The sequence below is a fragment of the Pimephales promelas genome, chromosome 16 (assembly GCF_988280905.1).
Source record: "Pimephales promelas chromosome 16, fPimPro1.hap1.1, whole genome shotgun sequence".
In the NCBI taxonomy this organism is placed as follows: Eukaryota; Metazoa; Chordata; class Actinopteri; order Cypriniformes; family Leuciscidae; genus Pimephales; species Pimephales promelas.
Genome location: NC_142784.1, coordinates 5,231,465 through 5,253,136, shown reverse-complemented (window position 1 = coordinate 5,253,136; position 21,672 = coordinate 5,231,465). Strand labels below are relative to the sequence as shown.

The 21,672-nt window shown below is 47.4% G+C and overlaps 58 non-coding genes across 58 annotated transcripts; all 58 read right to left on the bottom strand.

Annotated features, from left to right (window-relative positions):
* Positions 1 to 146: 146 nt before the first annotated feature.
* trnat-agu (transfer RNA threonine (anticodon AGU)) lies at positions 147 to 220 on the bottom strand. Its single transcript has one exon. It is a non-coding gene; the product is annotated as a tRNA-Thr (tRNA).
* A 435-nt stretch (positions 221 to 655) lies between these two features.
* On the bottom strand, positions 656 to 745 carry trnar-ucu (transfer RNA arginine (anticodon UCU)). Its single transcript is given in 2 exon segments — positions 656 to 691; positions 709 to 745. It is a non-coding gene; the product is annotated as a tRNA-Arg (tRNA).
* Positions 746 to 928: 183 nt separating this feature from the next.
* trnat-ugu (transfer RNA threonine (anticodon UGU)) lies at positions 929 to 1,002 on the bottom strand. Its single transcript has one exon. It is a non-coding gene; the product is annotated as a tRNA-Thr (tRNA).
* Positions 1,003 to 1,175: 173 nt separating this feature from the next.
* trnat-agu (transfer RNA threonine (anticodon AGU)) lies at positions 1,176 to 1,249 on the bottom strand. Its single transcript has one exon. It is a non-coding gene; the product is annotated as a tRNA-Thr (tRNA).
* Positions 1,250 to 1,684: 435 nt separating this feature from the next.
* trnar-ucu (transfer RNA arginine (anticodon UCU)) lies at positions 1,685 to 1,774 on the bottom strand. The gene is given in 2 exon segments: positions 1,685 to 1,720; positions 1,738 to 1,774. It is a non-coding gene; the product is annotated as a tRNA-Arg (tRNA).
* Positions 1,775 to 1,957: 183 nt separating this feature from the next.
* On the bottom strand, positions 1,958 to 2,031 carry trnat-ugu (transfer RNA threonine (anticodon UGU)). Its single transcript has one exon. It is a non-coding gene; the product is annotated as a tRNA-Thr (tRNA).
* A 173-nt stretch (positions 2,032 to 2,204) lies between these two features.
* Positions 2,205 to 2,278, bottom strand: trnat-cgu (transfer RNA threonine (anticodon CGU)). The gene has a single exon. It is a non-coding gene; the product is annotated as a tRNA-Thr (tRNA).
* A 435-nt stretch (positions 2,279 to 2,713) lies between these two features.
* trnar-ucu (transfer RNA arginine (anticodon UCU)) lies at positions 2,714 to 2,803 on the bottom strand. Its single transcript is given in 2 exon segments — positions 2,714 to 2,749; positions 2,767 to 2,803. It is a non-coding gene; the product is annotated as a tRNA-Arg (tRNA).
* Positions 2,804 to 2,986: 183 nt separating this feature from the next.
* Positions 2,987 to 3,061, bottom strand: trnat-ugu (transfer RNA threonine (anticodon UGU)). Its single transcript has one exon. It is a non-coding gene; the product is annotated as a tRNA-Thr (tRNA).
* A 173-nt stretch (positions 3,062 to 3,234) lies between these two features.
* Positions 3,235 to 3,308, bottom strand: trnat-agu (transfer RNA threonine (anticodon AGU)). The gene has a single exon. It is a non-coding gene; the product is annotated as a tRNA-Thr (tRNA).
* A 435-nt stretch (positions 3,309 to 3,743) lies between these two features.
* On the bottom strand, positions 3,744 to 3,833 carry trnar-ucu (transfer RNA arginine (anticodon UCU)). The gene is given in 2 exon segments: positions 3,744 to 3,779; positions 3,797 to 3,833. It is a non-coding gene; the product is annotated as a tRNA-Arg (tRNA).
* A 183-nt stretch (positions 3,834 to 4,016) lies between these two features.
* trnat-ugu (transfer RNA threonine (anticodon UGU)) lies at positions 4,017 to 4,090 on the bottom strand. The gene has a single exon. It is a non-coding gene; the product is annotated as a tRNA-Thr (tRNA).
* A 173-nt stretch (positions 4,091 to 4,263) lies between these two features.
* Positions 4,264 to 4,337, bottom strand: trnat-agu (transfer RNA threonine (anticodon AGU)). The gene has a single exon. It is a non-coding gene; the product is annotated as a tRNA-Thr (tRNA).
* A 679-nt stretch (positions 4,338 to 5,016) lies between these two features.
* trnat-ugu (transfer RNA threonine (anticodon UGU)) lies at positions 5,017 to 5,090 on the bottom strand. Its single transcript has one exon. It is a non-coding gene; the product is annotated as a tRNA-Thr (tRNA).
* Positions 5,091 to 5,263: 173 nt separating this feature from the next.
* trnat-agu (transfer RNA threonine (anticodon AGU)) lies at positions 5,264 to 5,337 on the bottom strand. Its single transcript has one exon. It is a non-coding gene; the product is annotated as a tRNA-Thr (tRNA).
* A 435-nt stretch (positions 5,338 to 5,772) lies between these two features.
* On the bottom strand, positions 5,773 to 5,862 carry trnar-ucu (transfer RNA arginine (anticodon UCU)). The gene is given in 2 exon segments: positions 5,773 to 5,808; positions 5,826 to 5,862. It is a non-coding gene; the product is annotated as a tRNA-Arg (tRNA).
* Positions 5,863 to 6,044: 182 nt separating this feature from the next.
* trnat-ugu (transfer RNA threonine (anticodon UGU)) lies at positions 6,045 to 6,118 on the bottom strand. The gene has a single exon. It is a non-coding gene; the product is annotated as a tRNA-Thr (tRNA).
* A 173-nt stretch (positions 6,119 to 6,291) lies between these two features.
* trnat-agu (transfer RNA threonine (anticodon AGU)) lies at positions 6,292 to 6,365 on the bottom strand. Its single transcript has one exon. It is a non-coding gene; the product is annotated as a tRNA-Thr (tRNA).
* Positions 6,366 to 6,781: 416 nt separating this feature from the next.
* trnar-ucu (transfer RNA arginine (anticodon UCU)) lies at positions 6,782 to 6,871 on the bottom strand. Its single transcript is given in 2 exon segments — positions 6,782 to 6,817; positions 6,835 to 6,871. It is a non-coding gene; the product is annotated as a tRNA-Arg (tRNA).
* A 182-nt stretch (positions 6,872 to 7,053) lies between these two features.
* On the bottom strand, positions 7,054 to 7,127 carry trnat-ugu (transfer RNA threonine (anticodon UGU)). Its single transcript has one exon. It is a non-coding gene; the product is annotated as a tRNA-Thr (tRNA).
* Positions 7,128 to 7,300: 173 nt separating this feature from the next.
* On the bottom strand, positions 7,301 to 7,374 carry trnat-agu (transfer RNA threonine (anticodon AGU)). The gene has a single exon. It is a non-coding gene; the product is annotated as a tRNA-Thr (tRNA).
* A 674-nt stretch (positions 7,375 to 8,048) lies between these two features.
* trnat-ugu (transfer RNA threonine (anticodon UGU)) lies at positions 8,049 to 8,122 on the bottom strand. Its single transcript has one exon. It is a non-coding gene; the product is annotated as a tRNA-Thr (tRNA).
* Positions 8,123 to 8,295: 173 nt separating this feature from the next.
* On the bottom strand, positions 8,296 to 8,369 carry trnat-agu (transfer RNA threonine (anticodon AGU)). Its single transcript has one exon. It is a non-coding gene; the product is annotated as a tRNA-Thr (tRNA).
* A 435-nt stretch (positions 8,370 to 8,804) lies between these two features.
* On the bottom strand, positions 8,805 to 8,894 carry trnar-ucu (transfer RNA arginine (anticodon UCU)). Its single transcript is given in 2 exon segments — positions 8,805 to 8,840; positions 8,858 to 8,894. It is a non-coding gene; the product is annotated as a tRNA-Arg (tRNA).
* Positions 8,895 to 9,076: 182 nt separating this feature from the next.
* On the bottom strand, positions 9,077 to 9,150 carry trnat-ugu (transfer RNA threonine (anticodon UGU)). The gene has a single exon. It is a non-coding gene; the product is annotated as a tRNA-Thr (tRNA).
* Positions 9,151 to 9,323: 173 nt separating this feature from the next.
* Positions 9,324 to 9,397, bottom strand: trnat-agu (transfer RNA threonine (anticodon AGU)). Its single transcript has one exon. It is a non-coding gene; the product is annotated as a tRNA-Thr (tRNA).
* A 693-nt stretch (positions 9,398 to 10,090) lies between these two features.
* On the bottom strand, positions 10,091 to 10,164 carry trnat-ugu (transfer RNA threonine (anticodon UGU)). Its single transcript has one exon. It is a non-coding gene; the product is annotated as a tRNA-Thr (tRNA).
* A 173-nt stretch (positions 10,165 to 10,337) lies between these two features.
* Positions 10,338 to 10,411, bottom strand: trnat-agu (transfer RNA threonine (anticodon AGU)). Its single transcript has one exon. It is a non-coding gene; the product is annotated as a tRNA-Thr (tRNA).
* Positions 10,412 to 11,110: 699 nt separating this feature from the next.
* trnat-ugu (transfer RNA threonine (anticodon UGU)) lies at positions 11,111 to 11,184 on the bottom strand. The gene has a single exon. It is a non-coding gene; the product is annotated as a tRNA-Thr (tRNA).
* A 173-nt stretch (positions 11,185 to 11,357) lies between these two features.
* trnat-agu (transfer RNA threonine (anticodon AGU)) lies at positions 11,358 to 11,431 on the bottom strand. Its single transcript has one exon. It is a non-coding gene; the product is annotated as a tRNA-Thr (tRNA).
* Positions 11,432 to 11,866: 435 nt separating this feature from the next.
* On the bottom strand, positions 11,867 to 11,956 carry trnar-ucu (transfer RNA arginine (anticodon UCU)). Its single transcript is given in 2 exon segments — positions 11,867 to 11,902; positions 11,920 to 11,956. It is a non-coding gene; the product is annotated as a tRNA-Arg (tRNA).
* Positions 11,957 to 12,138: 182 nt separating this feature from the next.
* On the bottom strand, positions 12,139 to 12,212 carry trnat-ugu (transfer RNA threonine (anticodon UGU)). Its single transcript has one exon. It is a non-coding gene; the product is annotated as a tRNA-Thr (tRNA).
* A 173-nt stretch (positions 12,213 to 12,385) lies between these two features.
* Positions 12,386 to 12,459, bottom strand: trnat-agu (transfer RNA threonine (anticodon AGU)). Its single transcript has one exon. It is a non-coding gene; the product is annotated as a tRNA-Thr (tRNA).
* Positions 12,460 to 12,893: 434 nt separating this feature from the next.
* trnar-ucu (transfer RNA arginine (anticodon UCU)) lies at positions 12,894 to 12,983 on the bottom strand. The gene is given in 2 exon segments: positions 12,894 to 12,929; positions 12,947 to 12,983. It is a non-coding gene; the product is annotated as a tRNA-Arg (tRNA).
* A 174-nt stretch (positions 12,984 to 13,157) lies between these two features.
* Positions 13,158 to 13,231, bottom strand: trnat-ugu (transfer RNA threonine (anticodon UGU)). Its single transcript has one exon. It is a non-coding gene; the product is annotated as a tRNA-Thr (tRNA).
* A 173-nt stretch (positions 13,232 to 13,404) lies between these two features.
* Positions 13,405 to 13,478, bottom strand: trnat-agu (transfer RNA threonine (anticodon AGU)). Its single transcript has one exon. It is a non-coding gene; the product is annotated as a tRNA-Thr (tRNA).
* Positions 13,479 to 13,912: 434 nt separating this feature from the next.
* trnar-ucu (transfer RNA arginine (anticodon UCU)) lies at positions 13,913 to 14,002 on the bottom strand. The gene is given in 2 exon segments: positions 13,913 to 13,948; positions 13,966 to 14,002. It is a non-coding gene; the product is annotated as a tRNA-Arg (tRNA).
* A 182-nt stretch (positions 14,003 to 14,184) lies between these two features.
* On the bottom strand, positions 14,185 to 14,258 carry trnat-ugu (transfer RNA threonine (anticodon UGU)). The gene has a single exon. It is a non-coding gene; the product is annotated as a tRNA-Thr (tRNA).
* Positions 14,259 to 14,431: 173 nt separating this feature from the next.
* Positions 14,432 to 14,505, bottom strand: trnat-agu (transfer RNA threonine (anticodon AGU)). Its single transcript has one exon. It is a non-coding gene; the product is annotated as a tRNA-Thr (tRNA).
* Positions 14,506 to 14,940: 435 nt separating this feature from the next.
* trnar-ucu (transfer RNA arginine (anticodon UCU)) lies at positions 14,941 to 15,030 on the bottom strand. The gene is given in 2 exon segments: positions 14,941 to 14,976; positions 14,994 to 15,030. It is a non-coding gene; the product is annotated as a tRNA-Arg (tRNA).
* Positions 15,031 to 15,213: 183 nt separating this feature from the next.
* Positions 15,214 to 15,287, bottom strand: trnat-ugu (transfer RNA threonine (anticodon UGU)). Its single transcript has one exon. It is a non-coding gene; the product is annotated as a tRNA-Thr (tRNA).
* A 173-nt stretch (positions 15,288 to 15,460) lies between these two features.
* On the bottom strand, positions 15,461 to 15,534 carry trnat-agu (transfer RNA threonine (anticodon AGU)). The gene has a single exon. It is a non-coding gene; the product is annotated as a tRNA-Thr (tRNA).
* Positions 15,535 to 15,969: 435 nt separating this feature from the next.
* trnar-ucu (transfer RNA arginine (anticodon UCU)) lies at positions 15,970 to 16,059 on the bottom strand. The gene is given in 2 exon segments: positions 15,970 to 16,005; positions 16,023 to 16,059. It is a non-coding gene; the product is annotated as a tRNA-Arg (tRNA).
* A 183-nt stretch (positions 16,060 to 16,242) lies between these two features.
* On the bottom strand, positions 16,243 to 16,316 carry trnat-ugu (transfer RNA threonine (anticodon UGU)). The gene has a single exon. It is a non-coding gene; the product is annotated as a tRNA-Thr (tRNA).
* Positions 16,317 to 16,489: 173 nt separating this feature from the next.
* trnat-cgu (transfer RNA threonine (anticodon CGU)) lies at positions 16,490 to 16,563 on the bottom strand. The gene has a single exon. It is a non-coding gene; the product is annotated as a tRNA-Thr (tRNA).
* A 435-nt stretch (positions 16,564 to 16,998) lies between these two features.
* trnar-ucu (transfer RNA arginine (anticodon UCU)) lies at positions 16,999 to 17,088 on the bottom strand. The gene is given in 2 exon segments: positions 16,999 to 17,034; positions 17,052 to 17,088. It is a non-coding gene; the product is annotated as a tRNA-Arg (tRNA).
* Positions 17,089 to 17,270: 182 nt separating this feature from the next.
* Positions 17,271 to 17,344, bottom strand: trnat-ugu (transfer RNA threonine (anticodon UGU)). The gene has a single exon. It is a non-coding gene; the product is annotated as a tRNA-Thr (tRNA).
* A 173-nt stretch (positions 17,345 to 17,517) lies between these two features.
* On the bottom strand, positions 17,518 to 17,591 carry trnat-agu (transfer RNA threonine (anticodon AGU)). The gene has a single exon. It is a non-coding gene; the product is annotated as a tRNA-Thr (tRNA).
* A 435-nt stretch (positions 17,592 to 18,026) lies between these two features.
* Positions 18,027 to 18,116, bottom strand: trnar-ucu (transfer RNA arginine (anticodon UCU)). The gene is given in 2 exon segments: positions 18,027 to 18,062; positions 18,080 to 18,116. It is a non-coding gene; the product is annotated as a tRNA-Arg (tRNA).
* Positions 18,117 to 18,545: 429 nt separating this feature from the next.
* trnat-agu (transfer RNA threonine (anticodon AGU)) lies at positions 18,546 to 18,619 on the bottom strand. Its single transcript has one exon. It is a non-coding gene; the product is annotated as a tRNA-Thr (tRNA).
* Positions 18,620 to 19,293: 674 nt separating this feature from the next.
* Positions 19,294 to 19,367, bottom strand: trnat-ugu (transfer RNA threonine (anticodon UGU)). Its single transcript has one exon. It is a non-coding gene; the product is annotated as a tRNA-Thr (tRNA).
* A 173-nt stretch (positions 19,368 to 19,540) lies between these two features.
* Positions 19,541 to 19,614, bottom strand: trnat-agu (transfer RNA threonine (anticodon AGU)). Its single transcript has one exon. It is a non-coding gene; the product is annotated as a tRNA-Thr (tRNA).
* A 434-nt stretch (positions 19,615 to 20,048) lies between these two features.
* trnar-ucu (transfer RNA arginine (anticodon UCU)) lies at positions 20,049 to 20,138 on the bottom strand. The gene is given in 2 exon segments: positions 20,049 to 20,084; positions 20,102 to 20,138. It is a non-coding gene; the product is annotated as a tRNA-Arg (tRNA).
* Positions 20,139 to 20,321: 183 nt separating this feature from the next.
* On the bottom strand, positions 20,322 to 20,395 carry trnat-ugu (transfer RNA threonine (anticodon UGU)). Its single transcript has one exon. It is a non-coding gene; the product is annotated as a tRNA-Thr (tRNA).
* Positions 20,396 to 20,568: 173 nt separating this feature from the next.
* trnat-cgu (transfer RNA threonine (anticodon CGU)) lies at positions 20,569 to 20,642 on the bottom strand. The gene has a single exon. It is a non-coding gene; the product is annotated as a tRNA-Thr (tRNA).
* A 435-nt stretch (positions 20,643 to 21,077) lies between these two features.
* On the bottom strand, positions 21,078 to 21,167 carry trnar-ucu (transfer RNA arginine (anticodon UCU)). Its single transcript is given in 2 exon segments — positions 21,078 to 21,113; positions 21,131 to 21,167. It is a non-coding gene; the product is annotated as a tRNA-Arg (tRNA).
* Positions 21,168 to 21,350: 183 nt separating this feature from the next.
* On the bottom strand, positions 21,351 to 21,424 carry trnat-ugu (transfer RNA threonine (anticodon UGU)). The gene has a single exon. It is a non-coding gene; the product is annotated as a tRNA-Thr (tRNA).
* Positions 21,425 to 21,597: 173 nt separating this feature from the next.
* On the bottom strand, positions 21,598 to 21,671 carry trnat-agu (transfer RNA threonine (anticodon AGU)). The gene has a single exon. It is a non-coding gene; the product is annotated as a tRNA-Thr (tRNA).
* Position 21,672: the final 1 nt, after the last annotated feature.

The window sequence follows — 21,672 nt, the reverse complement described above, 5'->3', positions numbered from 1 at the left end:
CACTGTCCTTCAACAACAGCTCAGGGATGGTTTGCAAGTGGAAGCAATTGCAAAGGAAGCCTCAGTTTCACCGTTTGTGGTCAGTTCTCAGAAAAGCAAAGAATTGCGAGGGTTCAAGGCCTTGCGAAACAGAAGGGCACAGTCAAAGGCACCACTGGGATTCGAACCCAGGATCTCCTGTTTACTAGACAGGCGCTTTAACAAACTAAGCCACAGCGCCTGCCAGCCTGTGCACAAAAAAGATGCAAATCGTGGACCAGGCCTTGGACAGCATAAACTAGTTTGTTGACAACTGCGTGGGGGGTGGCCAGCCAGCCTCTGTGATTTTTGGCCAACCATGTTCAGCTGGACTCCTAGAACCCACATCAAACATGTTTATGGAGCTCCATTCACAAGAGCTGCAAAGACCATCTAAGCAGCGGGAAGAGAAAGGAAGTCTGGCACCACTCTGTGGTGACTGCCAGTCCTTGTGTGCAAGAGCCAAGAGGTTTTGGTAAGCAAATGTAGTAGTAAACAAAACAGACAACATTTTGAAGCCTTTCAACTACATTGACATTATTTGAAATGAACACGTTGAGAACAAGAGGCCTCAAAAGCTTTCTGTTAACTGAGGGCAACACTGTACAGTATGGGGTTGACAAAAGGGCTAAAGGTACGACTCTGGTGGGACTCGAACCCACAACCTTTGAATGTCCTCATTTTGCAATCTAGAAGTCCAATGCGCTATCCATTGCGCCACAGAGCCCACATGATTATGTGGTTGGGCCACTTGATGGTTTTTCATCTGGGCATTTCCAACACTGTAATGCTTTTCACTCTGCGGGCAGAAAAGACAGGTGCTCTAGCCTCTGCACAAATTTAAACTGGATTCAAGGTCTCAAGGCTCTCTGTCCAAGAACAATCCCAAAGAGCAAAGTCAGCTGGATAGAGGCACCGCTGGGATTCGAACCCAGGATCTCCTGTTTACAAGACAGGCGCTTTGACCAACTAAGCCACTGCGCCTTGATGCTATGATTTGTTATCTTGGGACACTGTCCTTCAACAACAGCTCAGGGATGGTTTGCAAGTGGAAACAATTGCAAAGGAAGCCTCAGTTTCACCGTTTGTGGTCAGTTCTCAGAAAAGCAAAGAATTGCGAGGGTTCAAGGCCTTGCGAAACAGAAGGGCACAGTCAAAGGCACCACTGGGATTCGAACCCAGGATCTCCTGTTTACTAGACAGGCGCTTTAACCAACTAAGCCACAGCGCCTGCCAGCCTGTGCACAAAAAAGATGCAAATCGTGGACCAGGCCTTGGACAGCATAAACTAGTTTGTTGACAACTGCGTGGGGGGTGGCCAGCCAGCCTCTGTGATTATTGGCCAACCATGTTCAGCTGGACTCCTAGAACCCACATCAAACATGTTTATGGAGCTCCATTCACAAGAGCTGCAAAGACCATCTAAGCAGCGGGAAGAGAAAGGAAGTCTGGCACCACTCTGTGGTGACTGCCAGTCCTTGTGTGCAAGAGCCAAGAGGTTTTGGTAAGCAAATGTAGTAGTAAACAAAACAGACAACATTTTGAAGCCTTTCAACTACATTGACATTATTTGAAATGAACACGTTGAGAACAAGAGGCCTCAAAAGCTTTCTGTTAACTGAGGGCAACACTGTACAGTATGGGGTTGACAAAAGGGCTAAAGGTACGACTCTGGTGGGACTCGAACCCATAACCTTTGAATGTCCTCATTTTGCAATCTAGAAGTCCAATGCGCTATCCATTGCGCCACAGAGCCCACATGATTATGTGGTTGGGCCACTTGATGGTTTTTCATCTGGGCATTTCCAACACTGTAATGCTTTTCACTCTGCGGGCAGAAAAGACAGGTGCTCTAGCCTCTGCACAAATTTAAACTGGATTCAAGGTCCCAAGGCTCTCTGTCCAAGAACAATCCCAAAGAGCAAAGTCAGCTGGATAGAGGCACCGCTGGGATTCGAACCCAGGATCTCCTGTTTACAAGACAGGCGCTTTGACCAACTAAGCCACGGCGCCTTGATGCTATGATTTGTTATCTTGGGACACTGTCCTTCAACAACAGCTCAGGGATGGTTTGCAAGTGGAAACAATTGCAAAGGAAGCCTCAGTTTCACAGTTTGCGGTCAGTTCTCAGAAAAGCAAAGAATTGCAAGGGTTCAAGGCCTTGCGAAACAGAAGGGCACAGTCAAAGGCACCGCTGCGATTTGAACCCAGGATCTCCTGTTTACGAGACAGGCGCTTTAACCAACTAAGCCACAGCGCCTGCCAGCCTGTGCACAAAAAAGATGCAAATCGTGGACCAGGCCTTGGACAGCATAAACTAGTTTGTTGACAACTGCGTGGGGGGTGGCCAGCCAGCCTCTGTGATTATTGGCCAACCATGTTCAGCTGGACTCCTAGAACCCACATCAAACATGTTTATGGAGCTCCATTCACAAGAGCTGCAAAGACCATCTAAGCAGCGGGAAGAGAAAGGAAGTCTGGCACCACTCTGTGGTGACTGCCAGTCCTTGTGTGCAAGAGCCAAGAGGTTTTGGTAAGCAAATGTAGTAGTAAACAAAACAGACAACATTTTGAAGCCTTTCAACTACATTGACATTATTTGAAATGAACACGTTGAGAACAAGAGGCCTCAAAAGCTTTCTGTTAACTGAGGGCAACACTGTACAGTATGGGGTTGACAAAAGGGCTAAAGGTACGACTCTGGTGGGACTCGAACCCACAACCTTTGAATGTCCTCATTTTGCAATCTAGAAGTCCAATGCGCTATCCATTGCGCCACAGAGCCCACATGATTATGTGGTTGGGCCACTTGATGGTTTTTCATCTGGGCATTTCCAACACTGTAATGCTTTTCACTCTGCGGGCAGAAAAGACAGGTGCTCTAGCCTCTGCACAAATTTAAACTGGATTCAAGGTCTCAAGGCTCTCTGTCCAAGAACAATCCCAAAGAGCAAAGTCAGCTGGATAGAGGCACCGCTGGGATTCGAAACCCATGATCTCCTGTTTACAAGACAGGCGCTTTGACCAACTAAGCCACGGCGCCTTGATGCTATGATTTGTTATCTTGGGACACTGTCCTTCAACAACAGCTCAGGGATGGTTTGCAAGTGGAAACAATTGCAAAGGAAGCCTCAGTTTCACCGTTTGTGGTCAGTTCTCAGAAAAGCAAAGAATTGCGAGGGTTCAAGGCCTTGCGAAACAGAAGGGCACAGTCAAAGGCACCACTGGGATTCGAACCCAGGATCTCCTGTTTACTAGACAGGCGCTTTAACCAACTAAGCCACAGCACCTGCCAGCCTGTGCACAAAAAAGATGCAAATCGTGGACCAGGCCTTGGACAGCATAAACTAGTTTGTTGACAACTGCGTGGGGGGTGGCCAGCCAGCCTCTGTGATTATTGGCCAACCATGTTCAGCTGGACTCCTAGAACCCACATCAAACATGTTTATGGAGCTCCATTCACAAGAGCTGCAAAGACCATCTAAGCAGCGGGAAGAGAAAGGAAGTCTGGCACCACTCTGTGGTGACTGCCAGTCCTTGTGTGCAAGAGCCAAGAGGTTTTGGTAAGCAAATGTAGTAGTAAACAAAACAGACAACATTTTGAAGCCTTTCAACTACATTGACATTATTTGAAATGAACACGTTGAGAACAAGAGGCCTCAAAAGCTTTCTGTTAACTGAGGGCAACACTGTACAGTATGGGGTTGACAAAAGGGCTAAAGGTACAACTCTGGTGGGACTCGAACCCACAACCTTTGAATGTCCTCATTTTGCAATCTAGAAGTCCAATGCGCTATCCATTGCGCCACAGAGCCCACATGATTATGTGGTTGGGCCACTTGATGGTTTTTCATCTGGGCATTTCCAACACTGTAATGCTTTTCACTCTGCGGGCAGAAAAGACAGGTGCTCTAGCCTCTGCACAAATTTAAACTGGATTCAAGGTCTCAAGGCTCTCTGTCCAAGAACAATCCCAAAGAGCAAAGTCAGCTGGATAGAGGCACCGCTGGGATTCGAACCCAGGATCTCCTGTTTACAAGACAGGCGCTTTGACCAACTAAGCCACGGCACCTTGATGCTATGATTAGTTATCTTGGGACACTGTCCTTCAACAACAGCTCAGGGATGGTTTGCAAGTGGAAGAAATTGCAAAGCAAGCCTCAGTTTCACCGTTTGTGGTCAGTTCTCAGAAAAGCAAAGAATTGCGAGGGTTCAAGGCCTTGCGAAACAGAAGGGCACAGTCAAAGGCACCGCTGGGATTCGAACCCAGGATCTCCTGTTTACTAGACAGGCGCTTTAACCAACTAAGCCACAGCGCCTGCTAGCCTGTGCACAAAAAAGATGCAAATCGTGGACCAGGCCTTGGACAGCATAAACTATGGGGTGGCCAGCCAGCCTCTGTGATTATTGGCCAACCATGTTCAGCAGGACTCCTAGAACCCACAACAAACATGTTTATGGAGCTCCATTCACAACAGCTGCAAAGACCATCTAAGCAGCGGGAAGAGAAAGGAAGTCTGGCACCACTCTGTGGTGACTGCCAGTCCATGTGTGCAAGAGCCAAGAGGTTTTGGTAAGCAAATGTAGTAGTAAACAAAACAGACAACATTTTGAAGCCTTTTAACTACATTGACATTATTTGAAATGAACACGTTGAAAACAAGAGGCCTCAAAAGCTTTCTGTTAACTGAGGGCAACACTGTACAGTATGGGGTTGACAAAAGGGCTAAAGGTACGACTCAAACCCACAACCTTTGAATGTCTCTTCATTTTGCAATCTAGAAGTCCAATGCGCTATCCATTGCGCCACAGAGCCCACATGATTATGTGGTTGGGCCACTTGATGTTTTTTCATCTGGGCATTTCCAACACTGTAATGCTTTTCACTCAGCGGGCAGAAAAGACAGGTGCTCTAGCCTCTGCACAATTTAAACTGGATTCAAGGTCTCAAGGCTCTCTGTCCAAGAACAATCCCAAAGAGCAAAGTCAGCTGGATAGAGGCACCGCTGGGATTCGAACCCAGGATCTCCTGTTTACAAGACAGGCGCTTTGACCAACTAAGCCACGGCGCCTTGATGCTATGATTTGTTATCTTGGGACACTGTCCTTCAACAACAGCTCAGGGATGGTTTGCAAGTGGAAACAATTGCAAAGGAAGCCTCAGTTTCACCGTTTGTGGTCAGTTCTCAGAAAAGCAAAGAATTGCGAGTGTTCAAGGCCTTGCGAAACAGAAGGGCACAGTCAAAGGCACCACTGGGATTCGAACCCAGGATCTCCTGTTTACTAGACAGGCGCTTTAACCAACTAAGCCACAGCACCTGCCAGCCTATGCACAAAAAAGATGCAAATCGTGGACCAGGCCTTGGACAGCATAAACTAGTTTGTTGACAACTGCGTGGGGGGTGGCCAGCCAGCCTCTGTGATTATTGGCCAACCATGTTCAGCTGGACTCCTAGAACCCACATCAAACATGTTTATGGAGCTCCATTCACAAGAGCTGCAAAGACCATCTAAGCAGCGGGAAGAGAAAGGAAGTCTGGCACCACTCTGTGGTGACTGCCAGTCCTTGTGTGCAAGAGCCAAGAGGTTTTGGTAAGCAAATGTAGTAGTAAACAAAACAGACAACATTTTGAAGCCTTTCAACTACATTGACATTATTTGAAATGAACACGTTGAGAACAAGAGGCCTCAAAAGCTTTCTGTTAACTGAGGGCAACACTGTACAGTATGGGGTTGACAAAAGGGCTAAAGGTACGACTCTGGTGGGACTCGAACCCACAACCTTTGAATGTCCTCATTTTGCAATCTAGAAGTCCAATGCGCTATCCATTGCGCCACAGAGCCCACATGATTATGTGGTTGGGCCACTTGATGGTTTTTCATCTGGGCATTTCCAACACTGTAATGCTTTTCACTCTGCGGGCAGAAAAGACAGGTGCTCTAGCCTCTGCACAATTTAAACTGGATTCAAGGTATCAAGGCTCTCTGTCCAAGAACAATCCCAAAGAGCAAAGTCAGCTGGATAGAGGCACAGCTGGGATACGAACCCAGGATCTCCTGTTTACAAGACAGGCGCTTTGACCAACTAAGCCACAGCGCCTTGATGCTATGATTTGTTATCTTGGGACACTGTCCTTCAACAACAGCTCAGGGATGGTTTGCAAGTGGAAGCAATTGCAAAGGAAGCCTCAGTTTCACCGTTTGTGGTCAGTTCTCAGAAAAGCAAAGAATTGCGAGGGTTCAAGGCCTTGCGAAACAGAAGGGCACAGTCAAAGGCACCGCTGGGATTCAAACCCAGGATCTCCTGTTTACTAGACAGGCGCTTTAACCAACTAAGCCACAGCGCCTGCCAGCCTATGCACAAAAAAGATGCAAATCGTGGACCAGGACTTGGAAAGCATAAACTATGGGGTGGCCAGCCAGCCTCTGTGATTATTGGCCAACCATGTTCAGCTGGACTCCTAGAACCCACATCAAACATGTTTATGGAGCTCCATGCAGAAGAGCTGCAAAGACCATCTAAGCAGCGGGAAGAGAAAGGAAGTCTGGCACCACTCTGTGGTGACTGCCAGTCCTTGTGTGCAAGAGCCAAGAGGTTTTGGTAAGCAAATGTAGTAGTAAACAAAACAGACAACATTTTGAAGCCTTTCAACTACATTGACATTATTTGAAATGAACACGTTGAGAACAAGAGGCCTCAAAAGCTTTCTGTTAACTGAGGGCAACACTGTACAGTATGGGGTTGACAAAAGGGCTAAAGGTACGACTCTGGTGGGACTCGAACCCACAACCTTTGAATGTCCTCATTTTGCAATCTAGAAGTCCAATGCGCTATCCATTGCGACACAGAGCCCACATGATTATGTGGTTGGGCCACTTGATGGTTTTTCATCTGGGCATTTCCAACACTGTAATGCTTTTCACTCTGCGGGCAGAAAAGACAGGTGCTCTAGCCTCTGCACAATTTAAACTGGATTCAAAGTCTCAAGGCTCTCTGTCCAAGAACAATCCCAAAGAGCAAAGTCAGCTGGATAGAGGCACCGCTGAGATTCGAACCCAGGATCTCCTGTTTACAAGACAGGCGCTTTGACCAGCTAAGCCACAGCGCCTTGATGCTATGATTTGTTATCTTGGGACACTGTCCTTCAACAACAGCTCAGGGATGGTTTGCAAGTGGAAGCAATTGCAAAGGAAGCCTCAGTTTCACCGTTTGTGGTCAGTTCTCAGAAAAGCAAAGAATTGCGAGGGTTCAAGGCCTTGCGAAACAGAAGGGCACAGTCAAAGGCACCGCTGGGATTCGAACACAGGATCTCCTGTTTACTAGACAGGCGCTTTAACCAACTAAGCCACAGCGCCTGCCAGCCTGTCCACAAAAAAGATGCAAATCGTGGACCAGGACTTGGACAGCATAAACTATGGGGTGGCCAGCCAGCCTCTGTGATTATTGGCCAACCATGTTCAGCAGGACTCCTAGAACCCACAACAAACATGTTTATGGAGCTCCATGCACAAGAGCTGCAAAGACCATCTAAGCAGCGGTAAGAGAAAGGAAGTCTGGCACCACTCTGTGGTGACTGCCAGTCCTTGTGTGCAAGAGCCAAGAGATTTTGGTAAGCAAATGTAGTAGTAAACAAAACAGACAACATTTTGAAGCCTTTCAACTACATTGACATTATTTGAAATGAACACGTTGAGAACAAGAGGCCTCAAAAGCTTTCTGTTAACTGAGGGCAACACTGTACAGTATGGGGTTGACAAAACGGCTAAAGGGACTCGAACCCACAACCTTTGAATGTCCTCATTTTGCAATCTAGAAGTCCAATGCGCTATCCATTGCGCCAGAGAACCCACATGACTGTGTGGTTGGGCCACTTGATGGTTTTTCATCTGGGCATTTCCAACACTGTAATGCTTTTCACTCTGCGGGCAGAAAAGACAGGTGCTCTAGCCTCTGCACAATTTAAACTGGATTCAAAGTCTCAAGGCTCTCTGTCTAAGAACAATCCCAAAGAGCAAAGTCAGCTGGATAGAGGCACCGCTAGGATTCGAACCCAGGATCTCCTGTTTACAAGACAGGCGCTTTGACCAGCTAAGCCACAGCACCTTGATGCCAAGATCTGTTATCTTGGGACACTGTCCTTCAACAACAGCTCAGGGATGGTTTGCAAGTGGAAGAAATTGCAAAGCAAGCCTCAGTTTCACCGTTTGTGGTCAGTTCTCAGAAAAGTAAAGAATTGCGAGGGTTCAAGGCCTTGCAAAACAGAAGGGCACAGTCAAAGGCACCGCTGGGATTCGAACACAGGATCTCCTGTTTACTAGACAGGCGCTTTAACCAACTAAGCCACAGCGCCTGCCAGCCTGTGCACAAAAAAGATGCAAATCGTGGACCAGGCCTTGGACAGCATAAACTAGTTTGTTGACAACTGCGTGGGGGGTGGCCAGCCAGCCTCTGTGATTATTGGCCAACCATGTTCAGCTGGACTCCTAGAACCCACATCAAACATGTTTATGGAGCTCCATTCACAAGAGCTGCAAAGACCATCTAAGCAGTGGGAAGAGAAAGGAAGTCTGGCACCACTCTGTGGTGACTGCCAGTCCTTGTGTGCAAGAGCCAAGAGGTTTTGGTAAGCAAATGTAGTAGTAAACAAAACAGACAACATTTTGAAGCCTTTCAACTACATTGACATTATTTGAAGTGAACACGTTGAGAACAAGAGGCCTCAAAAGCTTTCTGTTAACTGAGGGCAACACTGTACAGTATGGGGTTGACAAAAGGGCTAAAGGTACGACTCTGGTGGGACTCGAACCCACAACCTTTGAATGTCCTCATTTTGCAATCTAGAAGTCCAATGCGCTATCCATTGCGCCACAGAGCCCACATGATTATGTGGTTGGGCCACTTGATGGTTTTTCATCTGGGCATTTCCAACACTGTAATGCTTTTCACTCTGCGGGCAGAAAAGACAGGTGCTCTAGCCTCTGCACAATTTAAACTGGATTCAAGGTATCAAGGCTCTCTGTCCAAGAACAATCCCAAAGAGCAAAGTCAGCTGGATAGAGGCACAGCTGGGATACGAACCCAGGATCTCCTGTTTACAAGACAGGCGCTTTGACCAACTAAGCCACAGCGCCTTGATGCTATGATTTGTTATCTTGGGACACTGTCCTTCAACAACAGCTCAGGGATGGTTTGCAAGTGGAAGCAATTGCAAAGGAAGCCTCAGTTTCACCGTTTGTGGTCAGTTCTCAGAAAAGCAAAGAATTGCGAGGGTTCAAGGCCTTGCGAAACAGAAGGGCACATTCAAAGGCACCGCTGGGATTCGAACCCAGGATCTCCTGTTTACTAGACAGGCGCTTTAACCAACTAAGCCACAGCGCCTGCCAGCCTGTGCACAAAAAAGATGCAAATCGTGGACCAGGCCTTGGACAGCATAAACTAGTTTGTTGACAACTGCGTGGGGGGTGGCCAGCCAGCCTCTGTGATTATTGGCCAACCATGTTCAGCTGGACTCATAGAACCCACATCAAACATGTTTATGGAGCTCCATTCACAAGAGCTGCAAAGACCATCTAAGCAGCGGGAAGAGAAAGGAAGTCTGGCACCACTCTGTGGTGACTGCCAGTCCTTGTGTGCAAGAGCCAAGAGGTTTTGGTAAGCAAATGTAGTAGTAAACAAAACAGACAACATTTTGAAGCCTTTCAACTACATTGACATTATTTGAAATGAACACGTTGAGAACAAGAGGCCTCAAAAGCTTTCTGTTAACTGAGGGCAACACTGTACAGTATGGGGTTGACAAAACGGCTAAAGGGACTCGAACCCACAACCTTTGCATGTCCTCATATTGCAATCTAGAAATCCAATGCGCTATCCATTGCGCCAGAGAACCCACATGATTGTGTGGTTGGGCCACTTGATGGTTTTTCATCTGGGCATTCCCAACACTGTAATGCTTTTCACTCTGCGGGCAGAAAAGACAGGCGCTCTAGCCTCTGCACAATTTAAACTGAATTCAAAGTCTCAAGGCTCTCTGTCCAAGAACAATCCCAAAGAACAAAGTCAGCTGGATAGAGGCACCGTTGGGATTCGAACCCAGGACCTCCTGTTTACAAGACAGGCGCTTTGACCAACTAAGCCACGGCGCTTTGATGCTATGATTTGTTATCCTGGGACACTGTCCTTCAACAACAGCTCAGGGATGGTTTGCAAGTGGAAGAAATTGCAAAGCAAGCCTCAGTTTCACCGTTTGTGGTCAGTTATCAGAAAAGCAAAGAATTACGAGGGTTCAAGGCCTTGCGAAACAGAAGGGCACAGTCAAAGGCACCGCTGGGATTCGAACCCAGGATCTCCTGTTTACTAGACAGGCGCTTTAACCAACTAAGCCACAGCGCCTGCCAGCCTGTGCACAAAAAGATGCAAATCGTGGACCAGGCCTTGGACAGCATAAACTAGTTTGTTGACAACTGCGTGGGGGGTGGCCAGCCAGCCTCTGTGATTATTGGCCAACCATGTTCAGCTGGACTCCTAGAACCCACATCAAACATGTTTATGGAGCTCCATTCACAAGAGCTGCAAAGACCATCTAAGCAGCGGGAAGAGAAAGGAAGTCTGGCACCACTCTGTGGTGACTGCCAGTCCTTGTGTGCAAGAGCCAAGAGATTTTGGTAAGCAAATGTAGTAGTAAACAAAACAGACAACATTTTGAAGCCTTTCAACTACATTGACATTATTTGAAATGAACACGTTGAGAACAAGAGGCCTCAAAAGCTTTCTGTTAACTGAGGGCAACACTGTACAGTATGGGGTTGACAAAACGGCTAAAGGTACGACTCTGGTGGGACTCGAACCCACAACCTTTGAATGCCCTCATTTTGCAATCTAGAAGTCCAATGCGCTATCAATTGCGCCAGAGAACCCACATGATTGTGTGGTTGGGCCACTTGATGGTTTTTCATCTGGGCATTCCCAACACTGTAATGCTTTTCACTCTGCGGGCAGAAAAGACAGGTGCTCTAGCCTCTGCACAATTTAAACTGAATTCAAAGTCTCTCTGTCCAAGAACAATCCCAAAGAACAAAGTCAGCTGGATAGAGGCACCGTTGGGATTCGAACCCAGGACCTCCTGTTTACAAGACAGGCGCTTTGACCAACTAAGCCACGGCGCCTTGATGCTATGATTTGTTATCTTGGGACACTGTCCTTCAACAACAGCTCAGGGATGGTTTGCAAGTGGAAGAAATTGCAAAGCAAGCCTCAGTTTCACCGTTTGTGGTCAGTTCTCAGAAAAGCAAAGAATTGCGAGGGTTCAAGGCCTTGCGAAACAGAAGGGCACAGTCAAAGGCACCACTGGGATTCGAACCCAGGATCTCCTGTTTACTAGACAGGCGCTTTAACCAACTAAGCCACAGCGCCTGCCAGCCTGTGCACAAAAAAGATGCAAATCGTGGACCAGGCCTTGGACAGCATAAACTAGTTTGTTGACAACTGCGTGGGGGGTGGCCAGCCAGCCTCTGTGATTATTGGCCAACCATGTTCAGCTGGACTCCTAGAACCCACATCAAACATGTTTATGGAGCTCCATTCACAAGAGCTGCAAAGACCATCTAAGCAGCGGGAAGAGAAAGGAAGTCTGGCACCACTCTGTGGTGACTGCCAGTCCTTGTGTGCAAGAGCCAAGAGGTTTTGGTAAGCAAATGTAGTAGTAAACAAAACAGACAACATTTTGAAGCCTTTCAACTACATTGACATTATTTGAAATGAACACGTTGAAAACAAGAGGCCTCAAAAGCTTTCTGTTAACTGAGGGCAACACTGTACAGTATGGGGTTGACAAAAGGGCTAAAGGTACGACTCTGGTGGGACTCGAACCCACAACCTTTGAATGTCCTCATTTTGCAATCTAGAAGTCCAATGCGCTATCCATTGCGCCACAGAGCCCACATGATTATGTGGTTGGGCCACTTGATGGTTTTTCATCTGGGCATTTCCAACACTGTAATGCTTTTCACTCTGCGGGCAGAAAAGACAGGTGCTCTAGCCTCTGCACAATTTAAACTGGATTCAAGGTCTCAAGGCTCTCTGTCCAAGAACAATCCCAAAGAGCAAAGTCAGCTGGATAGAGGCACCGCTGGGATTCGAACCCAGGATCTCCTGTTTACAAGACAGGCGCTTTGACCAACTAAGCCACGGCGCCTTGATGCTATGATTTGTTATCTTGGGACACTGTCCTTCAACAACAGCTCAGGGATGGTTTGCAAGTGGAAACAATTGCAAAGGAAGCCTCAGTTTCACCGTTTGTGGTCAGTTATCAGAAAAGCAAAGAATTACGAGGGTTCAAGGCCTTGCGAAACAGAAGGGCACAGTCAAAGGCACCGCTGGGATTCGAACCCAGGATCTCCTGTTTACTAGACAGGCGCTTTAACCAACTAAGCCACAGCGCCTGCCAGCCTGTGCACAAAAAGATGCAAATCGTGGACCAGGCCTTGGACAGCATAAACTAGTTTGTTGACAACTGCGTGGGGGGTGGCCAGCCAGCCTCTGTGATTATTGGCCAACCATGTTCAGCGGGACTCCTAGAACCCACATCAAACATGTTTATGGAGCTCCATTCACAAGAGCTGCAAAGACCATCTAAGCAGCGGGAAGAGAAAGGAAGTCTGGCACCACTCTGTGGTGACTGCCAGTCCTTGTGTGCAAGAGCCAAGAGATTTTGGTAAGCAAATGTAGTAGTAAACAAAACAGACAACATTTTGAAGCCTTTCAACTACATTGACATTATTTGAAATGAACACGTTGAGAACAAGAGGCCTCAAAAGCTTTCTGTTAACTGAGGGCAACACTGTACAGTATGGGGTTGACAAAACGGCTAAAGGTACGACTCTGGTGGGACTCGAACCCACAACCTTTGAATGCCCTCATTTTGCAATCTAGAAGTCCAATGCGCTATCCATTGCGCCAGAGAACCCACATGATTGTGTGGTTGGGCCACTTGATGGTTTTTCATCTGGGCATTCCCAACACTGTAATGCTTTTCACTCTGCGGGCAGAAAAGACAGGTGCTCTAGCCTCTGCACAATTTAAACTGAATTCAAAGTCTCTCTGTCCAAGAACAATCCCAAAGAACAAATTAGCTGGATAGAGGCACCGTTGGGATTCGAACCCAGGACCTCCTGTTTACAAGACAGGCGCTTTGACCAACTAAGCCACGGCGCCTTGATGCTATGATTTGTTATCTTGGGACACTGTCCTTCAACAACAGCTCAGGGATGGTTTGCAAGTGGAAGAAATTGCAAAGCAAGCCTCAGTTTCACCGTTTGTGGTCAGTTATCAGAAAAGCAAAGAATTACGAGGGTTCAAGGCCTTGCGAAACAGAAGGGCACAGTCAAAGGCACCGCTGGGATTCGAACCCAGGATCTCCTGTTTACTAGACAGGCGCTTTAACCAACTAAGCCACAGCGCCTGCCAGCCTGTGCACAAAAAGATGCAAATCGTGGACCAGGCCTTGGACAGCATAAACTAGTTTGTTGACAACTGCGTGGGGGGTGGCCAGTCAGCCTCTGTGATTATTGGCCAACCATGTTCAGCTGGACTCCTAGAACCCACATCAAACATGTTTATGGAGCTCCATTCACAAGAGCTGCAAAGACCATCTAAGCAGCGGGAAGAGAAAGGAAGTCTGGCACCACTCTGTGGTGACTGCCAGTCCATGTGTGCAAGAGCCAAGAGGTTTTGGTAAGCAAATGTAGTAGTAAACAAAACAGACAACATTTTGAAGCCTTTCAACTACATTGACATTATTTGAAATGAACACGTTGAGAACAAGAGGCCTCAAAAGCTTTCTGTTAACTGAGGGCAACACTGTACAGTATGGGGTTGACAAAAGGGCTAAAGGTACGACTCTGGTGGGACTCGAACCCACAACCTTTGAATGTCCTCATTTTGCAATCTAGAAGTCCAATGCGCTATCCATTGCGCCACAGAGCCCACATGATTATGTGGTTGGGCCACTTGATGGTTTTTCATCTGGGCATTTCCAACAATGTAATGCTTTTCACTCTGCGGGCAGAAAAGACAGGTGCTCTAGCCTCTGCACAATTTAAACTGGATTCAAGGTCTCAAGGCTCTCTGTCCAAGAACAATCCCAAAGAGCAAAGCTAGCTGGATAGAGGCACCGCTGGGATTCGAACCCAGGATCTCCTGTTTACAAGACAGGCGCTTTGACCAACTAAGCCACGGCGCCTTGATGCTATGATTTGTTATCTTGGGACACTGTCCTTCAACAACAGCTCAGGGATGGTTTGCAAGTGGAAGCAATTGCAAAGGAAGCCTCAGTTTCACCGTTTGTGGTCAGTTCTCAGAAAAGCAAAGAATTGCGAGGGTTCAAGGCCTTGCGAAACAGAAGGGCACAGTCAAAGGCACCACTGGGATTCGAACCCAGGATCTCCTGTTTACTAGACAGGCGCTTTAACCAACTAAGCCACAGCGCCTGCCAGCCTGTGCACAAAAAAGATGCAAATCGTGGACCAGGCCTTGGACAGCATAAACTAGTTTGTTGACAACTGCGTGGGGGGTGGCCAGCCAGCCTCTGTGATTATTGGCCAACCATGTTCAGCTGGACTCCTAGAACCCACATCAAACATGTTTATGGAGCTCCATTCACAAGAGCTGCAAAGACCATCTAAGCAGCGGGAAGAGAAAGGAAGTCTGGCACCACTCTGTGGTGACTGCCAGTCCTTGTGTGCAAGAGCCAAGAGGTTTTGGTAAGCAAATGTAGTAGTAAACAAAACAGACAACATTTTGAAGCCTTTCAACTACATTGACATTATTTGAAATGAACACGTTGAGAACAAGAGGCCTCAAAAGCTTTCTGTTAACTGAGGGCAACACTGTACAGTATGGGGTTGACAAAAGGGCTAAAGGTACGACTCTGGTGGGACTCGAACCCACAACCTTTGAATGTCCTCATTTTGCAATCTAGAAGTCCAATGCGCTATCCATTGCGCCACAGAGCCCACATGATTATGTGGTTGGGCCACTTGATGGTTTTTCATCTGGGCATTTCCAACACTGTAATGCTTTTCACTCTGCGGGCAGAAAAGACAGGTGCTCTAGCCTCTGCACAAATTTAAACTGGATTCAAGGTCTCAAGGCTCTCTGTCCAAGAACAATCCCAAAGAGCAAAGTCAGCTGGATAGAGGCACCGCTGGGATTCGAACCCAGGATCTCCTGTTTACAAGACAGGCGCTTTGACCAACTAAGCCACGGCGCCTTGATGCTATGATTTGTTATCTTGGGACACTGTCCTTCAACAACAGCTCAGGGATGGTTTGCAAGTGGAAACAATTGCAAAGGAAGCCTCAGTTTCACCGTTTGTGGTCAGTTCTCAGAAAAGCAAAGAATTGCGAGGGTTCAAGGCCTTGCGAAACAGAAGGGCACAGTCAAAGGCACCACTGGGATTCGAACCCAGGATCTCCTGTTTACTAGACAGGCGCTTTAACCAACTAAGCCACAGCGCCTGCCAGCCTGTGCACAAAAAAGATGCAAATCGTGGACCAGGCCTTGGACAGCATAAACTAGTTTGTTGACAACTGCGTGGGGGGTGGCCAGCCAGCCTCTGTGATTATTGGCCAACCATGTTCAGCTGGACTCTTAGAACCCACATCAAACATGTTTATGGAGCTCCATTCACAAGAGCTGCAAAGACCATCTAAGCAGCGGGAAGAGAAAGGAAGTCTGGCACCACTCTGTGGTGACTGCCAGTCCTTGTGTGCAAGAGCCAAGAGGTTTTGGTAAGCAAATGTAGTAGTAAACAAAACAGACAACATTTTGAAGCCTTTCAACTACATTGACATTATTTGAAATGAACACGTTGAGAACAAGAGGCCTCAAAAGCTTTCTGTTAACTGAGGGCAACACTGTACAGTATGGGGTTGACAAAAGGGCTAAAGGTACGACTCTGGTGGGACTCGAACCCATAACCTTTGAATGTCCTCATTTTGCAATCTAGAAGTCCAATGCGCTATCCATTGCGCCACAGAGCCCACATGATTATGTGGTTGGGCCACTTGATGGTTTTTCATCTGGGCATTTCCAACACTGTAATGCTTTTCACTCTGCGGGCAGAAAAGACAGGTGCTCTAGCCTCTGCACAAATTTAAACTGGATTCAAGGTCTCAAGGCTCTCTGTCCAAGAACAATCCCAAAGAGCAAAGTCAGCTGGATAGAGGCACCGCTGGGATTCGAACCCAGGATCTCCTGTTTACAAGACAGGCGCTTTGACCAACTAAGCCACGGCGCCTTGATGCTATGATTTGTTATCTTGGGACACTGTCCTTCAACAACAGCTCAGGGATGGTTTGCAAGTGGAAACAATTGCAAAGGAAGCCTCAGTTTCACAGTTTGCGGTCAGTTCTCAGAAAAGCAAAGAATTGCAAGGGTTCAAGGCCTTGCGAAACAGAAGGGCACAGTCAAAGGCACCGCTGCGATTTGAACCCAGGATCTCCTGTTTACGAGACAGGCGCTTTAACCAACTAAGCCACAGCGCCTGCCAGCCTGTGCACAAAAAAGATGCAAATCGTGGACCAGGCCTTGGACAGCATAAACTAGTTTGTTGACAACTGCGTGGGGGGTGGCCAGCCAGCCTCTGTGATTATTGGCCAACCATGTTCAGCTGGACTCCTAGAACCCACATCAAACATGTTTATGGAGCTCCATTCACAAGAGCTGCAAAGACCATCTAAGCAGCGGGAAGAGAAAGGAAGTCTGGCACCACTCTGTGGTGACTGCCAGTCCTTGTGTGCAAGAGCCAAGAGGTTTTGGTAAGCAAATGTAGTAGTAAACAAAACAGACAACATTTTGAAGCCTTTCAACTACATTGACATTATTTGAAATGAACACGTTGAGAACAAGAGGCCTCAAAAGCTTTCTGTTAACTGAGGGCAACACTGTACAGTATGGGGTTGACAAAAGGGCTAAAGGTACAACTCTGGTGGGACTCGAACCCACAACCTTTGAATGCCCTCATTTTGCAATCTAGAAGTCCAATGCGCTATCCATTGCGCCACAGAGCCCACATGATTATGTGGTTGGGCCACTTGATGGTTTTTCATCTGGGCATTTCCAACAATGTAATGCTTTTCACTCTGCGGGCAGAAAAGACAGGTGCTCTAGCCTCTGCACAATTTAAACTGGATTCAAGGTCTCAAGGCTCTCTGTCCAAGAACAATCCCAAAGAGCAAAGCTAGCTGGATAGAGGCACCGCTGGGATTCGAACCCAGGATCTCCTGTTTACAAGACAGGCGCTTTGACCAACTAAGCCACGGCGCCTTGATGCTATGATTTGTTATCTTGGGACACTGTCCTTCAACAACAGCTCAGGGATGGTTTGCAAGTGGAAGCAATTGCAAAGGAAGCCTCAGTTTCACCGTTTGTGGTCAGTTCTCAGAAAAGCAAAGAATTGCGAGGGTTCAAGGCCTTGCGAAACAGAAGGGCACAGTCAAAGGCACCACTGGGATTCGAACCCAGGATCTCCTGTTTACTAGACAGGCGCTTTAACAAACTAAGCCACAGCGCCTGCCAGCCTGTGCACAAAAAAGATGCAAATCGTGGACCAGGCCTTGGACAGCATAAACTAGTTTGTTGACAACTGCGTGGGGGGTGGCCAGCCAGCCTCTGTGATTATTGGCCAACCATGTTCAGCTGGACTCCTAGAACCCACATCAAACATGTTTATGGAGCTCCATTCACAAGAGCTGCAAAGACCATCTAAGCAGCGGGAAGAGAAAGGAAGTCTGGCACCACTCTGTGGTGACTGCCAGTCCTTGTGTGCAAGAGCCAAGAGGTTTTGGTAAGCAAATGTAGTAGTAAACAAAACAGACAACATTTTGAAGCCTTTCAACTACATTGACATTATTTGAAATGAACACGTTGAGAACAAGAGGCCTCAAAAGCTTTCTGTTAACTGAGGGCAACACTGTACAGTATGGGGTTGACAAAAGGGCTAAAGGTACGACTCTGGTGGGACTCGAACCCACAACCTTTGAATGTCCTCATTTTGCAATCTAGAAGTCCAATGCGCTATCCATTGCGCCACAGAGCCCACATGATTATGTGGTTGGGCCACTTGATGGTTTTTCATCTGGGCATTTCCAACACTGTAATGCTTTTCACTCTGCGGGCAGAAAAGACAGGTGCTCTAGCCTCTGCACAATTTAAACTGGATTCAAGGTATCAAGGCTCTCTGTCCAAGAACAATCCCAAAGAGCAAAGTCAGCTGGATAGAGGCACAGCTGGGATACGAACACAGGATCTCCTGTTTACATGACAGGCGCTTTGACCAACTAAGCCACAGCGCCTTGATGCTATGATTTGTTATCTTGGGACACTGTCCTTCAACAACACTTCAGGGATGGTTTGCAAGTGGAAGCAATTGCAAAGGAAGCCTCAGTTTCACCGTTTGTGGTCAGTTCTCAGAAAAGCAAAGAATTGCGAGGGTTCAAGGCCTTGCGAAACAGAAGGGCACAGTCAAAGGCACCGCTGGGATTCGAACCCAGGATCTCCTGTTTACTAGACAGGCGCTTTAACCAACTAAGCCACAGCGCCTGCCAGCCTGTGCACAAAAAAGATGCAAATCGTGGACCAGGACTTGGACAGCATAAACTATGGGGTGGCCAGCCAGCCTCTGTGATTATTGGCCAACCATGTTCAGCAGGACTCCTAGAACCCACAACAAACATGTTTATGGAGCTCCATGCACAAGAGCTGCAAAGACCATCTAAGCAGCGGGAAGAGAAAGGAAGTCTGGCACCACTCTGTGGTGACTGCCAGTCCTTGTGTGCAAGAGCCAAGAGATTTTGGTAAGCAAATGTAGTAGTAAACAAAACAGACAACATTTTGAAGCCTTTCAACTACATTGACATTATTTGAAATGAACACGTTGAGAACAAGAGGCCTCAAAAGCTTTCTGTTAACTGAGGGCAACACTGTACAGTATGGGGTTGACAAAAGGGCTAAAGGGACTCGAACCCACAACCTTTGAATGTCCTAATTTTGCAATCTAGAAGTCCAATGCGCTATCCATTGCGCCAGAGAACCCACATGATTGTGTGGTTGGGCCACTTGATGGTTTTTCATCTGGGCATTCCCAACACTGTAATGCTTTTCACTCTGCGGGCAGAAAAGACAGGCGCTCTAGCCTCTGCACAATTTAAACTGAATTCAAAGTCTCAAGGCTCTCTGTCCAAGAACAATCCCAAAGAACAAAGTCAGCTGGATAGAGGCACCGTTGGGATTCGAACCCAGGACCTCCTGTTTACAAGACAGGCGCTTTGACCAACTAAGCCACGGCGCTTTGATGCTATGATTTGTTATCCTGGGACACTGTCCTTCAACAACAGCTCAGGGATGGTTTGCAAGTGGAAGAAATTGCAAAGCAAGCCTCAGTTTCACCGTTTGTGGTCAGTTATCAGAAAAGCAAAGAATTACGAGGGTTCAAGGCCTTGCGAAACAGAAGGGCACAGTCAAAGGCACCGCTGGGATTCGAACCCAGGATCTCCTGTTTACTAGACAGGCGCTTTAACCAACTAAGCCACAGCGCCTGCCAGCCTGTGCACAAAAAGATGCAAATCGTGGACCAGGCCTTGGACAGCATAAACTAGTTTGTTGACAACTGCGTGGGGGGTGGCCAGCCAGCCTCTGTGATTATTGGCCAACCATGTTCAGCGGGACTCCTAGAACCCACATCAAACATGTTTATGGAGCTCCATTCACAAGAGCTGCAAAGACCATCTAAGCAGCGGGAAGAGAAAGGAAGTCTGGCACCACTCTGTGGTGACTGCCAGTCCTTGTGTGCAAGAGCCAAGAGATTTTGGTAAGCAAATGTAGTAGTAAACAAAACAGACAACATTTTGAAGCCTTTCAACTACATTGACATTATTTGAAATGAACACGTTGAGAACAAGAGGCCTCAAAAGCTTTCTGTTAACTGAGGGCAACACTGTACAGTATGGGGTTGACAAAAGGGCTAAAGGTACGACTCTGGTGGGACTCGAACCCATAACCTTTGAATGTCCTCATTTTGCAATCTAGAAGTCCAATGCGCTATCCATTGCGCCACAGAGCCCACATGATTATGTGGTTGGGCCACTTGATGGTTTTTCATCTGGGCATTTCCAACACTGTAATGCTTTTCACTCTGCGGGCAGAAAAGACAGGTGCTCTAGCCTCTGCACAAATTTAAACTGGATTCAAGGTCCCAAGGCTCTCTGTCCAAGAACAATCCCAAAGAGCAAAGTCAGCTGGATAGAGGCACCGCTGGGATTCGAACCCAGGATCTCCTGTTTACAAGACAGGCGCTTTGACCAACTAAGCCACGGCGCCTTGATGCTATGATTTGTTATCTTGGGACACTGTCCTTCAACAACAGCTCAGGGATGGTTTGCAAGTGGAAACAATTGCAAAGGAAGCCTCAGTTTCACAGTTTGCGGTCAGTTCTCAGAAAAGCAAAGAATTGCAAGGGTTCAAGGCCTTGCGAAACAGAAGGGCACAGTCAAAGGCACCGCTGCGATTTGAACCCAGGATCTCCTGTTTACGAGACAGGCGCTTTAACCAACTAAGCCACAGCGCCTGCCAGCCTGTGCACAAAAAAGATGCAAATCGTGGACCAGGCCTTGGACAGCATAAACTAGTTTGTTGACAACTGCGTGGGGGGTGGCCAGCCAGCCTCTGTGATTATTGGCCAACCATGTTCAGCTGGACTCCTAGAACCCACATCAAACATGTTTATGGAGCTCCATTCACAAGAGCTGCAAAGACCATCTAAGCAGCGGGAAGAGAAAGGAAGTCTGGCACCACTCTGTGGTGACTGCCAGTCCTTGTGTGCAAGAGCCAAGAGGTTTTGGTAAGCAAATGTAGTAGTAAACAAAACAGACAACATTTTGAAGCCTTTCAACTACATTGACATTATTTGAAATGAACACGTTGAGAACAAGAGGCCTCAAAAGCTTTCTGTTAACTGAGGGCAACACTGTACAGTATGGGGTTGACAAAAGGGCTAAAGGTACGACTCTGGTGGGACTCGAACCCACAACCTTTGAATGTCCTCATTTTGCAATCTAGAAGTCCAATGCGCTATCCATTGCGCCACAGAGCCCACATGATTATGTGGTTGGGCCACTTGATGGTTTTTCATCTGGGCATTTCCAACACTGTAATGCTTTTCACTCTGCGGGCAGAAAAGACAGGTGCTCTAGCCTCTGCACAAATTTAAACTGGATTCAAGGTCTCAAGGCTCTCTGTCCAAGAACAATCCCAAAGAGCAAAGTCAGCTGGATAGAGGCACCGCTGGGATTCGAACCCAGGATCTCCTGTTTACAAGACAGGCGCTTTGACCAACTAAGCCACGGCGCCTTGATGCTATGATTTGTTATCTTGGGACACTGTCCTTCAACAACAGCTCAGGGATGGTTTGCAAGTGGAAACAATTGCAAAGGAAGCCTCAGTTTCACCGTTTGTGGTCAGTTCTCAGAAAAGCAAAGAATTGCGAGTGTTCAAGGCCTTGCGAAACAGAAGGGCACAGTCAAAGGCACCACTGGGATTCGAACCCAGGATCTCCTGTTTACTAGACAGGCGCTTTAACCAACTAAGCCACAGCACCT